The sequence below is a fragment of the Dermacentor andersoni genome, chromosome 1, assembly GCF_023375885.2.
Source record: "Dermacentor andersoni chromosome 1, qqDerAnde1_hic_scaffold, whole genome shotgun sequence".
Classification (NCBI taxonomy): domain Eukaryota; kingdom Metazoa; phylum Arthropoda; class Arachnida; order Ixodida; family Ixodidae; genus Dermacentor; species Dermacentor andersoni.
In genome coordinates, this window is record NC_092814.1 from 225,874,722 (window position 1) to 225,889,073 (window position 14,352).

The following is a 14,352-nucleotide window of genomic DNA, read 5'->3' on the forward strand; positions in this document are numbered from 1 at the left end:
GGCATGCCTTCGCCACGAACTTGACCAACTGGACGACCAAGCGCTATCCGAAAAAAGAATTCTACAACATCGAAAGGACCTACCATCACAGAAGAAGGCCGTGCAAGCGCTATTGCGCTTTTTGCGATCTACCGGCCTGTGTGAACGACTTTAACTGGAACGCCTTTTGTGTGTGTGCCTCCATGTGTGCGTGTTTTTTTTTCTTTTTTTAGCGTTTTCCTCTCTGTCATCTTTCTAACCCCTATCCCCCATCCCCAGTGTAGGGTAGCAAACCGGAGACTCATATCTGGTTAACCTTCCTGCCTTTCCTCTTCATTATCTCTCATAAAGTGAGGATTTTATAAACCTAACCGAGGTGGCATAAGTTGAAGTCAGACGAATAGGGACAAAATGGTCATCAGGGTATGCTCGCACTAGTGCGAGACTAATTCTTTATAAACTATTTCCACGGTCACCCGTTCCCATAGCAAGCGTGCTAGACGCAGCTGTGAAATTATTAATGGACGAAATGTTCAGTGTCCGTGAATGCATGGATGATGTGCACATAGATAAAACATCTGATAAAAACATTTGTAAAATAGCTGTCAATTAAAACGTTCGAGGAACGTTCTGAAAGAACTAGAGTAATTTTCGATGATTTAGACAGAAATATATGATTACGAAACCGGGACGACGCAATTAGTACGACATGGAAAGTGACACAATGAAAACGCGTGGAAAATACAGTGACAATGCTTGAGTTTTTCGAAGTCTCGCATCGCGTCTGCCAACAATTTCGGTTGTTTAACATTCCGTCTGAGGTAAGAGCCTTCTCTGTCTTGTTCAGTATGGTGCTGACATAAGCAGGGAGCTCAGCAGTGACCTTTTGATGCAATAAGACACCTGTGAATGACCCAATAGAAAGCATGTGTGAGTGCCATATAAGCGTTGGACGCTACGCTTCCTCTGCTTAGGCAAGGAAGGTTTGACTTCAGATTGTGAAACCCAGTAGACAAATCCAATTACCATCTTATATAGGGTACTACGAAGTCACGTTTTTTTCAACATCATGTTTTGTAGACATCACGGCCGTCTTCGCGATGCCATGAGAAGGATGTGGTATAATGTTCCCAGTTACAAAATGTAGGTTCTACCTGTTTAGTTCTGTTACACGGAACTATATTGTGAAACTTCAACAGTGGAAGTTCTAGGGATTCTTGTAGTTTGCCGTGTTATCCGCAACTACTTTTCCACGCGTATGCCGTATCCGGCTGACGTCCTAAGCTTGACTTGATCGGACCTAAATGATCTCGACATTTTGTATTTGCTTTTCTCCTTAGTAGCAGGCATCCACGTGGTTGAAGGAATATAGCACAATTATTTAACTCTGACGCATAAGTATCACAACGTAACACATAATGGAGCAGTAGATATAAGCTCTCCGGCAGCATTGCTTGGTAGATGGAATATGTGTTTATTATTACGTGTATATTATATATATTATGTGTGGAATATATAAGGCTTGTTTATAAGATGAATATTCACAATAGACGTCGCGTGAGAAAATCAGTCACATTCGAGGTCATCATTAGTGAGTGCGCGCGTCACCCCCAAATGCTTCGAGTTTTACTCTCCTTCGGCGAATGACATTAGTAGTGGCACTATACGAGATCAAATACCTTGAAGTTTCTGTTATTCAACATTATGCAACATGGTGATCTACAGTTACGGGGATGAAAAATCTTGAGCTAAGGTTTTCATATATCCGACAAAACATTCCTTCTACGCGGAAACTCACAGCGCGGCTTCCAAGCTACCTGTATTTGAGCGCCGACACCTAGGTTGGTACTGCACGTGTCAGAACTCTCGTTTTAAATGTCTTGCTGCATTCCTGGGCACCATAGCCTGGCTGTCGGTGAGGCTGAGACGTATACGGCCGGAGGCTCTCCGTGTCGAGCTCGGCGGAAACTCTGCAGCGATCGCTTGAAGTTCACCGCTGGTGACCGTTGGCACCGGCAGTGAGAAATGGTAGCTTCGTTCTGAGGGGAGTTAGGATTCCCCAGTTTCAATGACTGGAACTTGAGAAAAAGATCTATAACTAGTTAAAATATATGCGAGTGCCATATCCGCACTTAAGTGCCGACATGGCACCACGTAATTGCCATAGCCAAAATATTGCCAAAATATTTAAAGAACAGGCGAGTACAATTGCTCAATTGTCCAAAACAGTTAGAGAGTACAGTTCGGCAGCAGCAGGAAAGAATGGACAGCTTTGAGGACAGAAGCAGGCGGAATAACCTAGTGGTATTTGGAATAGCAGAAGGCGAGAAGGAATCCTTAACTGACCTTGAAGCGAAAGTGTTAGTAGGTGTATTCGAAGAAAAACTTGGCGTCGACTTGAGTACCGTGGAACGAATACATCGGATAGGAAAAAAGAGCTCCCGGCCTCGACCTGTAATTCTCCGTTTCTATGACTATAGGGAAAAAGCTAAAATTTACAAACAATGCAGAATGCTGAAGGCCAGCGGCGTCTCCATTTCTGATGATTTTTCAAAAGAAACGCTGGCGAAGCGTAAAATGCTCTGGGATTCCGCGAAACAAGAAAGGGAGGACGGGCATCGCGTGCGTTTGAATTACGACAAACTACATGTGGACGCTGACGTGTACACGTGGGATCAATCAAAGCGCAGCCGTGTGAAGGTTTCATATCCTAACAGACGCCCTACTGCTGGTACGGGTGACTGACGGAACAAAAAATGTGATTCGAATGCCTTCCGCTTGATCAATTTGAACGCTAGAAGTTTAGTAAACAAAATTGGAGACTTAGAATATACCCTGGCTAATTACGATCCCCATGTGCTTACAATAACCGAAACGTGGCTGCGGCCCGAAATACAAGACCAAGAGCTCGTACCACCTAATTACAAAATCATCCGAAGAGACCGCGATGCTCGTGGGGGTGGAGTTGCTATTGTATTCAAGGCCGATATTGACTGTGTGCAAATTACTGGCATTCCAACGCATGAAAGCATCTGGTGTGAAATCAAGCTAGATAAAACAAGGATAATTCTTGGAACTGTTTATAGAGCGCCTAAATCGCCCATTTCCTATCTTGAAGATATGCAGCTTTACTTAGAAAGCTTTAAAAAGCGCAGCTGTCGCATAATAATTGCTGGGATTTCAACTTGCCAGGGATTTATTGGTCCACGCTTAGCGTTCAGCCTCGCGAAGATGCCCATTGTGAACTACTTCTAGAAATAGCTTTCAGTAAGGATTTACAACAGGTAGTTCATGAGTGCACACGCGTAGTTGGGAAATCAAGATCTGTATTAGACTTGGTGTTCCTAGACGGGTGATTTGAAGACTACGACGTATCGGTTGAAACCGGCCCCTCGGATCATAAGCTAGTTTATGTGGAGATAAAGTCTACCGCTGTATACCCGAAGGCTGGTAGTACTACGCATGTTCTGTGCTTCGATAGAGCCGATGACACAAGCATTATTGATCATCTTTCGCTGTGTTTTGATGAATTCACTTCGACGGATGATGTCAATGCGATGTGGATTGCGTTTAAAGATATTGTTTTTTACTGCGTAAACAGATTTGTGCCAACTCGGACGAAGAAAATAAATGAACGGAACCCGTGGGTAACCCGCGAAATTATACATTTAAAGCGGAAAATTAACCGTGAGAGACGGAAGTCAAACAAAGATCATAATAAAATTACGGCGCTAAGCTCTATATTGCGCACAAATATCACTGCTGCTAAAACAAATTACTATGACGTGACATTAACTAACTTTATGAAGCACGATCCGCACCGTTTTTGTAGCCATTTGTCGCATAATAACGAAGGTCCAAGTGTCATTGTCGCTAATGGCGAACTTGTGTCGGACAACTCACGTATGGCTGTATGTTTTAATGATTTTTTTCAATCTGTCTTTACTGACACTTCTGCAGATAGTCTTTCTCCCCTCTCTCTAGAATCCCGGTACACATCGCCAATGCCTAATATTCAGGTTTCGCATGAAGGCATTGTAGCTCTTTTGCTTAAAATTAACGATAAAAAATCTGTAGGTCCAGACGGCATACCAAATGCCTTTCTGCGCAGATATGCGGAATGGGTAGCTCAGTACCTAGCGATCACTTTTAATTCTTCACTGAAACAAAAACGGGTCCCAGATGACTGGCTGGTCGCAAAAGTGGTTCCGGTTCATAAGTCTGGTGAAAGGCAACATATTGGAAACTATCGGCCAATTTCACTCCCGTGTGTATGCTGCAAGCTACTTGAACACATAGTTTCAATGTCAATCTACACCTACCTTGAAGACAAGAAAGCTTTTTTTCCCAACCAGCACGGGTTTCGACAGCACCTTTCGACTGTCACACAGTTGATAGAAACGATCAATGATTTTTCAGCTTCCTTGAACAATAGAAAGCAGGTCGACGCTGTATTTTTAGATTACTCGAAGGCTTTCGATGTGGTCGTACATAATGAATTAATTAAAAAACTGATGGAAATGAATATAAATTATGATGTTGTTATGTGGATCCGCTCATATCTTACAGATCGGACACACTACGTTGAAATAAATAGTAACAAATCTAACCAATAAAAAATAACCTCACGGCGTTCCACAGGGATCCGTTTTAGGACCACTTCTTTTTCTAGTTTACATAAATGATATTGCTCATAACATAAGTAACGACATAACCATCCGGTTATTTGCAGATGATTGTTTACTATATCGCGAAATCAATAACCAAAACGATCAGGCGTCACTTAGTCAAGCCCTTAAAGCTGTAAAAGTCTGGGCCGCAAAAAAGTAAAATGAAAATTAACGAATCTAAATCAGTCATGCTCAGAGTTACAAACAAAACAAAGCATGTTATTGAGTGTAATTATGAGATGAACTCAACAATTCTAACCGAAGCTGAAACGATAAAATACCTAGGTTTAACAATTTCGAAAGACTTAAGTTGGAAATCACACATAGACAGAATTTGTGGAGCTGCAGAAAAAAAGTTATGGTTCCTTCGCCGAAAATTAAAGCTAGAAACGACACCCGTCAAACTACTTGCATATTTAACTTACATTAGACGAACGTTAGAGTATGCCAGTGTCATTTGGGATCCGTTTCAATCAGGGTTAATAGACCGCATTGAGAAGATACAGAGAAAATCTGCAAGGTTCATTCTTTCCCGGTATTATCATACTGACCCTGTTTCCGAAATGCTTCGGTTGCTTGATTTGCCTCCACTGGCTCAACGGCGGAAGTTGGGTAGACTTAAATTTCTTTTTTTGTTATCAAAAGGCCACTTCAATATTGAAACCACACCCTATCTTGCTCCCAGGCAGGCTAGAAACGTCAGGTCAAGCAATCATTGCATGTTCTCAATTCCAAAAGCATATCTGGACATGTACGCTTATTCATTTTTTCCGCGAACGATTAAGGAATGGAACAGTTTGCCAGCGTCTGTTTTGCAGTCGAGTAGCATTAAAATCTTTGAGGAACGCGTTAAAAACCTTTTATGAAATTGAATCTTAGTGGTGCCGTGCAAACATTGTCACACTATTCTAGAAATACATACAATAGTCTTTCTTTTATGCTGCTTCCAATATCACTGTCACAATGTTAGAAACATGTATTTCTTAGCCAAACTATTGTATTTGTATTTCGTTATTTCTTTTGCATTGTATTTCCAACATTCATTGCTTCATGTCCTATTTACGTTTGTAAAGTGTTTACATTTTTTACGCTTTGTGCAAACCTGCTGTACCCACCCTGTTACGGCCAAGAGGGCCAACCCCCCCCCCCCCCCCCCGAGTATTTGAAAATAAATAAATAAATAAACATCTGCGGCAGACAGTCCTTTCAGTTCTTGGCATACATTACGGTAACCACACGGTCATTCGAATCAATAAAACATGTACCGTTGAGTGTGTCGATACTTTTGGATTATTTCTAAGCATTCAACTTCTAAACATCCACATGCGTGGCCGCACAACGAATCACGTCAAAACTAAATGGCTCCGCCAGTACAACTGGTTCGCGCCAAGAGCAAGGAAAATCGCCTAATTTCTTCTTTTCTTTTTTGCGGCTTATTATTGAACTGAGAAAATTGCCACCTTGGGGTAGAAATGATCTCATTTTTTTGTCACAAAAGTCTTAAAAATTGATTTCATAAGTGAAGGAGTGCACTTGCATTATTTATTGTTTGGTCTGTTTGATGTTGAATGCCACCCCGTAATCCCCTTACTCATGATTTTATCATCCATAACAATACTGTCACGTTGTTGTGACTGTAAAAAAAAAAACACACACACACACATTGGCATAACTGGGAGTCACGAATGTAATACTTTGTTGGGCATACTTGTGCCTAGCAAAACGAGTAACTCAGCACAATGATAGCGGCGAGCACTTTCGTCCATCGTCGAAAAATCTGATCTGCGCGTCGAGCGCGAAGGATCCAGCGTAATCGCTGGTACCCGCGTGCTTTCTAGAAAGTACAGCACTATTCGCGTCGCACATACAGTCTGATTGCACAAGGTTCGACTACAACATAGGCAACAGAAAGAACCAACCATAAAATTCGAGAAAGTTTGCATACATGTAGCCGCTCCTTGCACTGAGCGATAAATTACATTGTTAGCACCTGAAAAGTGGTCCCGTGCAAAAAGATTAACAATTATAAACAACGTGCGCGTCTGAATATCATGTTGCTTTTTAGTTAAGCGACAAAATGTATGAGAGAGAAACTGCGACGCGAATAACTCAGCAGCTCTCCAAAGTTTCGGCAGCGTCACCATCGTGTCAGCGTCTGCCATGGAAGGCGCCCCACCGACAGGCGCTGAAAGATGCAAACGGAGTACTAGCTCTCGCCAACTTGGGGAAAGTGTGTCGTCTTACACAAGTATCTTTTAAACTCTGCTTAGAAATTAAAAACAGAAGAGAAAGATATAGCACTTTTAGTTCGCGGTTCTTAAGAAAAGTTCCAACGTTGCTGAAAGGTATGTCGAGGAGGACTTGATTCACCAAAGAAACGAAATCGCACTTTCGCAGCACCAGTCTCCGGTTCCCAGCGCGTGTGCCGCGGGACGCCCAAGAATTCCGCGAATTCGCCGTATTCTGTTAAGTGGATATGACAGACGAAACAAGAGCAGGTCCTTCCCTGAGGGCAAGGACAAATGGAGAGCAGCTCACTCGCACTACGCTCCGACCTGAAGTGTGTGTACAGCGACGGAACAAGCGAAGCGGGAATGCTTCGCACCGGCATCCGAAGCGAATCAATCAGCGTCCCCGAAATAACCGCGCTGAGGCATTGTGCGGGCCCCCTCACGGTGGCCAGCGCCTACCGATGGCGAGCTGAGAGCGCCCAAGACGCGGGGCGTCCCGTTCCGTGCTTACGGCCGCACCAGCGCCCAGCTGGCTGCCGCAGCCGCGGCCTTGCTCTACTGCACTGGGTTCGAGGCAGTGCGGCTGACTCGCTCGCGCGAGCGCCCGCCGGCGGCCCCGAACGAAATCGAACTCGCTTGTGCGCAAGGGCCGGCCTAATCGTTTTCCTGCTGTCGGTTGTACGGCTTCGATGGCGAGGCGGATTCGCAGCGTGTGCGACTCGCTTCGTCTTGAGCACGCGGACACGAAGCGATCATCCGGGTGTCGAGCGCGCGTGCTGGATTCGGCCGCCTGCGAGGCGCTCTCGCTGTATTTCGCCCTCAGGCATGCCAGGTCTATGTATAACAACGCCCAATTAAGGGCCTGCTTTTTTTTCTTTCCTTTCGCAGTTCGGGGACGAAAGGAAAGTTCTGAGGGGAGGCCGCTGTGCTTGACGCGCTCAAAAGTTAATGAATTCGCCACGCCGCAAGCGCCAATTACTGAATGGCCGACAGCACAGCAACATACACGTGCGGACTAACACGCTGATACATGTAGATTACGCCTGTTTCGTGGGACAGCACGGAATTGTCTCATTCACCGGCGCAGCAGTAAAACACAAGCACTACGTACCAGCAGTATTTACGTTGGAGCGATGTTATTCCTCGATACCCTTACCTAAAGCGGTGTCAAGTTTTCATACAAAAAGTAATCTTGTATTGTCTGTACTTCACGCGTACTCTATTAGATAAAAGACTTTGAATGAGTATGAAAGTTACGTATACTATAATGGATACTGGTCCTGACCGTAGTTGCTTGAATTGCGACATGCTGCGTTTTACTCAGCCTCATAACAAGTTCTGCCTTTACTTAGAGCTACGAGGTGTGTATCAAAGACACAGAAGCCTAATTATTATTATCAGTTTTGGACATTCTGAACTCACAGAGTTTCATTGTAGTAAGTGTTTAGGATTGTGTAACTTATCCGATAATATATAATAATACGCATAAGCAAGACAAAATGTACAGATCTGCGTTTTACTTGTCACGCTATTGATCGTAACACAATAAACTCTGTGCAGTAACAAGCCGAACTCGCACTCAATTCGGCGTTATGCGGCGTTCGCGCAGTTCGTGGCCCATTTCTGAAACTAAACACCACGGGGAAGCAATGGAGGTGAACAAGACAAGTGATGTTCAGGCTTTTTTTTTTTAATATAATTCAATTGTCTACCAGTTCAATAATTTAGTCGTCTTATATTTCGTTTTCCTCAGCTTGTGCGCCCCATTCTCTCGGCCAGTGTTCGCGCTAGCAATGTGTGCCGCTAGTAAAACGCCGATATCATGGGAAAAAAAAAAAAAAAAACGTGGAGGCCTATATAACATATCACGAGCTTTTTCTGAACTTTCTGCAAAACTTAGCGCAAGAATATCACCTTTCCTGGGCAATAAAGAGTTTCGACGCGTTTATCGATGCACATTTTGCGCGTTGAAAAGACAGTTGACGGCCGCTAAGCTCCAGCTTATTGCTTTAGTTTTGCCGCATATTCAGATATCTTTAACAAATGTCTACATCCACGCTGCTCGTAGAAGTCGCTTCTGCAGCTGATGTAGTCAGTTGTTAAATTAAATGACCGTATTGTGGCATTTCCTTCCTCTGCAAGGCATTTTCATATTCTATAAACTTGGACACATTTATCGCAACTTCTGCAATGTTCGCACCACCGTCCGCATGAATCCGAGTTCCGTCGACGCCACACCGGTTATTGCATTCCTCATGAATCATGGCACCTGTGCCATAACAGCAGACATACATGTACGTTGTTTTCTATGTTATGCCCTTGAGCCACCAACTGCAGCGTGGGTCATATGTATCGATTCGAAACGGCCATTCAACTATTGATGTGGTCGCACTGCAGCAACAGCACACCTGCCATAACAACTTTCCACGCACCAAAAGCGCCCCGAACACTACGCTGGAATCGCTTCTCTCCGTCTGCAAAATAGAGCAACGAGGCGGACAAGGCAGCCTGATCAAACACCATCGCCGCTTCCAACAGCTTCCCTATTCGCCTGTTTAGAAAGGTTGTAATGAAGCCTATGATAACGATTGACGTGCACTTTCAAGATCCCCTCAGCTAGGCGCGATGCGGAAAAGCGGTGCCCGCCTCTTGAGGCCATAATAAAATGGCACTTTGACTTGGCTTAGGATATGAGCGAGAATAAACAAGCTCTTAAGCATCAGATTCGGCTGAGCATGATGCTACTGCAAACTTTTTGCTGAATACGCAGTGCTCCAGCACACCTATACGTTGTGCTGCCAATGTTCACAAGGAAATATGGTGAATCTTGCGCACGTGCCGGTGCTTACTAACAACCTGAGGCCCTCTTAGAGCAAGGCCAGATCCGGAATTTGCATTAGGCGACGTTTTCTGACCGCAGCGACGGTTTTAGAATGAGTAAACCAAAGGGTGTTCACATTTTCTGTTTCTTTCTTTTATAGTTATTTCTTTGCGGCTTGCACTTACATATATAGTTGTTCTGTTGTCAAGAGGGATCTTTTCCTTTTCTCTTCTGAAGGTGATTTCCATCGGTGTCTGATAGCTCAAGTGTGCACTGCAGTTGGTTCTTGTTCCCATATCTGCTTTATTTCTTGCCAACATAGATATGCCAGCGTATTCCTGATTCTAAAAATAGTTCATGTCAGAAAATGATGTATGTAGCCGCAGACGTATTCTAGGCAACCAAGTGAGTTGACAGCAGCACGCGAGCTAACGTGCTCTGATATACCTTCGCAAAGATCTGTCAGTGCACGCCACGAGACAGTCTGGGAGGCTTTGCCAGAACAACTATGATTACGCGCATGACCGCGTGGCGAGCATGCCTCGAGGCGCTCGACGCGCCTGACAGTTTCCCCTTTTTTGTTTAACCCTCGCTCAACTAGGTCAGTCTATCTGCGCCTAGTTCAGAGCAACATAAACGTGTTTGTAATATCGCATTCAATAAAACCAACCATTTAGTTTTCCTCTGATTTAGTAAAAGCGGCGTAAATAACTAATTTTTAAACGAAACCACCATCTCGGTATCCCTCTTCTCGTAAATTGAGGACGGGAAAATTGTTGCTTACTTTGAGTATAAACTGACGTGAATCCTACACATAATACCATCTGAAGGCTCTTCTTTTTAAACTTTAAAGCATACCAAAATAAGGGGGGAAGGAGGGGGAAGAAAAAGACAATCCGCACATCGCGGTCCTTACGGTGGACTGTGAAGAAAAAAAAAATAATTTTCGTTTTCTTATCGCACTCGTTGCTCACTCCCATGCGTAGTTGGGCGTCGTAATAGCAAGAGCGGTGCATCGGTGCGCGAATCGCCGCTATTAGAAAGCGCATCGCGAGAAACAAAGTAAACGGAACCTTAAGCTAAAGCAATGATACGACCACAATTGCTCACACGTGCTTTAATTGAATACGCCTCATTTTATCACCCAGATAAGCGTGACAAATTATATCAGGGAATAAAGAGAAATGAAAGCCCAAGTGAGAAAGGTGGCAATGAAAGGGCAGGAAGACGGACGCTCGCGCGCGTTAGAGACAACGATCGCTGCGAAGCTCGTAATAAGCCTCGAGCCGCTGAGTAGGCACGAGCGATCGCTATCGTATGTAATGCGATGGTTCGCTCTGCTTCCCGGCATTATGTTATATGTCTTGTCGCGGTTGCACGGGTGCGGATGCTTATCGGAATTATGCAGGTGTGATGTTGCTCACTAGACTGGTGGCGTTAAGAAGTGCGTTCCATCGTGGCACAAATTGCGTTGCTGCATTTTTTCTCTCCTTTTTCTTTCTGTTGCCGATGTGTGTTTCTTTGTGATTTTTTTGACATAGAACCTATCCCAGTTGAGACGGCACCCTTTTTTATTGTTTTAACAACAGCGATGACGACGACGATGATATGATTATTTTCGCACTTTGCAATGTCGCCTAACTTAGTACATTTTGATGAGCACTTATTTTCTGACTCGGGCAAATAAAGGGAGGCAACGGGTATTTAAATTAGCATTGGTATATTGACTCTAACATCCACCCTGCAATGTCTCATAACTAAGGTGGCAGTGTCTCTGAGTGAGTGAGTGAGTGAGTGAGTGAGTGAGTGAGTGAGTGAGTGAGTGAGTGAGTGAGTGAGTGAGTGAGTGAGTGAGTGAGTGAGTGAGTGAGTGAGTGAGTGAGTGAGTGAGTGAGTGAGTGAGTGAGTGAGTGAGTGAGTGAAATGAATGAATGAATATTGGTATTGAAAGCTTTTATAATCGAAATCTGAGAGCACTCACACAGATGTGCTCGTGTCAACAGTCACTGACATCATGCGCCATGAATCTCATGGAAAACACACAGATACTTTTGTCATTCTCATGTATTTTCCTGTGCAGGGAAGGCAGATCAGTTAACAGCACGACAACGACGACACAATGTAAGCGACAGCTGACACCTAACACAGGGAGAGGCTTTGTGAGAGGATCGCTGAGAATGACTGCTGTGCCGAAAGCCGCGGCGCGAATAACTACACTTCGTTGACTGATATCGCTGAGACAGACACGAGCTGTCTTTGTGGGAGGAATGCTGAGAATGACTACTGCGATGAAATATCTTCTTCGAATAGCCAAGCTTAACTTGGCCGAAGCTTCCCAGTGTGTATTTTCAGTAATTACTTACGATTATGCGAATAACTCCATGACCTTAAAACTTCGCAGATCTAATCTCCAGTTCAGCGACTCTATCTGTTACAAATCTTATCTAATTTGCCAAATCATTGTTTTTCACCGACAAATAAGTACGATTTAAAGTGTGCGCTTTGAGCGTTATGCTATTGCGTTACATCATAACGTTACGGATTCACTTTTCGCAATTATTTATGATTGTGATAATCACTCCGCGATTTAAGAATCTTGCAGATATCATTTTGAGTTCTTCGACCTTCTCGATACCTGCGCTTATGTCAGTGTCTCTCTTAACTTCTCAACGAGAACAATTTAAAATATGCACTGAGCGCGACGTCAAGGAAGCTCAAACCCAGTTCACCAGGGCATTACTGGTTTGCACAGTAAAAAGACTCCCGCTCATCTCCCTTCGTCGATTAAGCCGAAAGGAAGGCTGGAAGATCATATGAGAGATTTTTGCGCACGGGTCAGTGCTCAACACAGCGTCTTAGACTTATATGAGTGATGTACAATGTCGCAGGGCATGTTTAAAGCATATACGATTGCCTGTATTGTCGACCGTATTCAAGGGCAGTATTACAAAAAGACATTCAGAAGCAATGGGAATGTTTCGTGAATATAATTACCCATTAAAAGTGGCAATAAGTGTCATTGCTACAAATATTGGTACGAAAAATGAAAACGTACACTCAATTCATAGGCAATAGGATGAATGCATCACATGGCAGCATAAAACGAACAAAACGTTCATCGCACATTTTTTGGTGTTCTTCTACTAGCGCAGTGTGATTCTGTTTGTTATGTTGTGATGCGTTAAGTACGCAAGCACGGTGCGTTGGAAGAAGGCCGGTAACAATAAAAGACGACAAGGACGACAAAACAGCAGCACTGAAACCTTTGCAGGTAGTCGAAACAAATCTAAAAAAATCATTTTTCTATAAGCCAACCAACCAATCTTACAGGTATATCAAAAGGCACCCACATTACAGAATGACCGGTCTGTATTTATTTGTTTAGTATCGTAACCCCCATATAGTGTGAGGTTTTATAAGCTTGACTGTCATTTGCTTGTATTGATAAAGTTAATTTGGCGTGTGCGTCCTTGTCTCTTTTATACCACAGATGTGCGAGAATGACGGGCGCTTGGATCCGGGCTCACGGGACCACTACCTAGCCGGTTCTACTTTTGCCAACGGCCTGTCGAACTTTCGTGGCGGGCTGTGTTCTATGCGACGTTCTCTGCGAGAAAGATGATGGGGCCCAGAAAAACGGCGTGCCAGATGCCTGGATCTGGAACCTCGGGGATTTCCACTCGATGGCAGCACCCCTTCCGCAGAGCCCGGGGACGTCTGACTGCAGGACCCACTTCTCGACGGTTAGGCTTCACTCGAGCACATCTTCACGTCGGCCACACAAAGCCGGCTGCTGTCCTCCTGCATCGATCAATTGGTACTTCTCTGAACCGAACTTCGCAAATGACATCTCCAGAGCCAACTGGTAAACAGTTTATTTGCACGTGACCTCTTCTGCTTTTCCTTTGCTGTAACGTGACAACTCAGTAATCTTTCGTTTGTTCCCATATTTTAATATATCTTACTTAGAAATTGTCATTGTGCATATTCATGGCTCTTTCATGTTGTAATTTCTTATTAGGTTAAGGTCTGTGTGTGTCATTTGCTTTCATTGTTAATCATGCTTGTATGTTACAGCTGGCCTTGTCTCTTTTATACCGAGGTAGCACCTCAGATGTGTTTCCCTTTATTACGAAAAGAAACAAATATCACATCGTTCATACATGTTAAGGCAACACGGCTGTCTATAGATGGATGAAATCGGCGCAACAGGCCGGTAAGTGGCGTGAACCATGCTATATTATGCCTCACATTATACAAACACATTTATGCCCTACATTTTAGGCCATGCAGTGACAACACTTCTACAGTGTTGGTCCTAACAAGATTCTGGTACATATGCAATCAACGTGAAAGCATAAGAACCACGTACAGTGATAATGTTAATAAGCGAAAATATTGCTACAATATATGGACATGGCCTCGCACGTTCGCAACCAGCCTGACCGCATGTTTCTGAGACACGGTAGCTTTTTATTTATTAGTTTTCCTTTCCATGTATCGAAAAGCATGGGCATAGCTAACTATACTCGTCGTAATAACAGGTTATAATTCACTTAACTGTATTGGCAGAACAAATCTGGGGCGACATAATACACCAATTATTTCTGCATGTACATTATCAGTTTCTTTCTCCAAATTAAATGCTTTA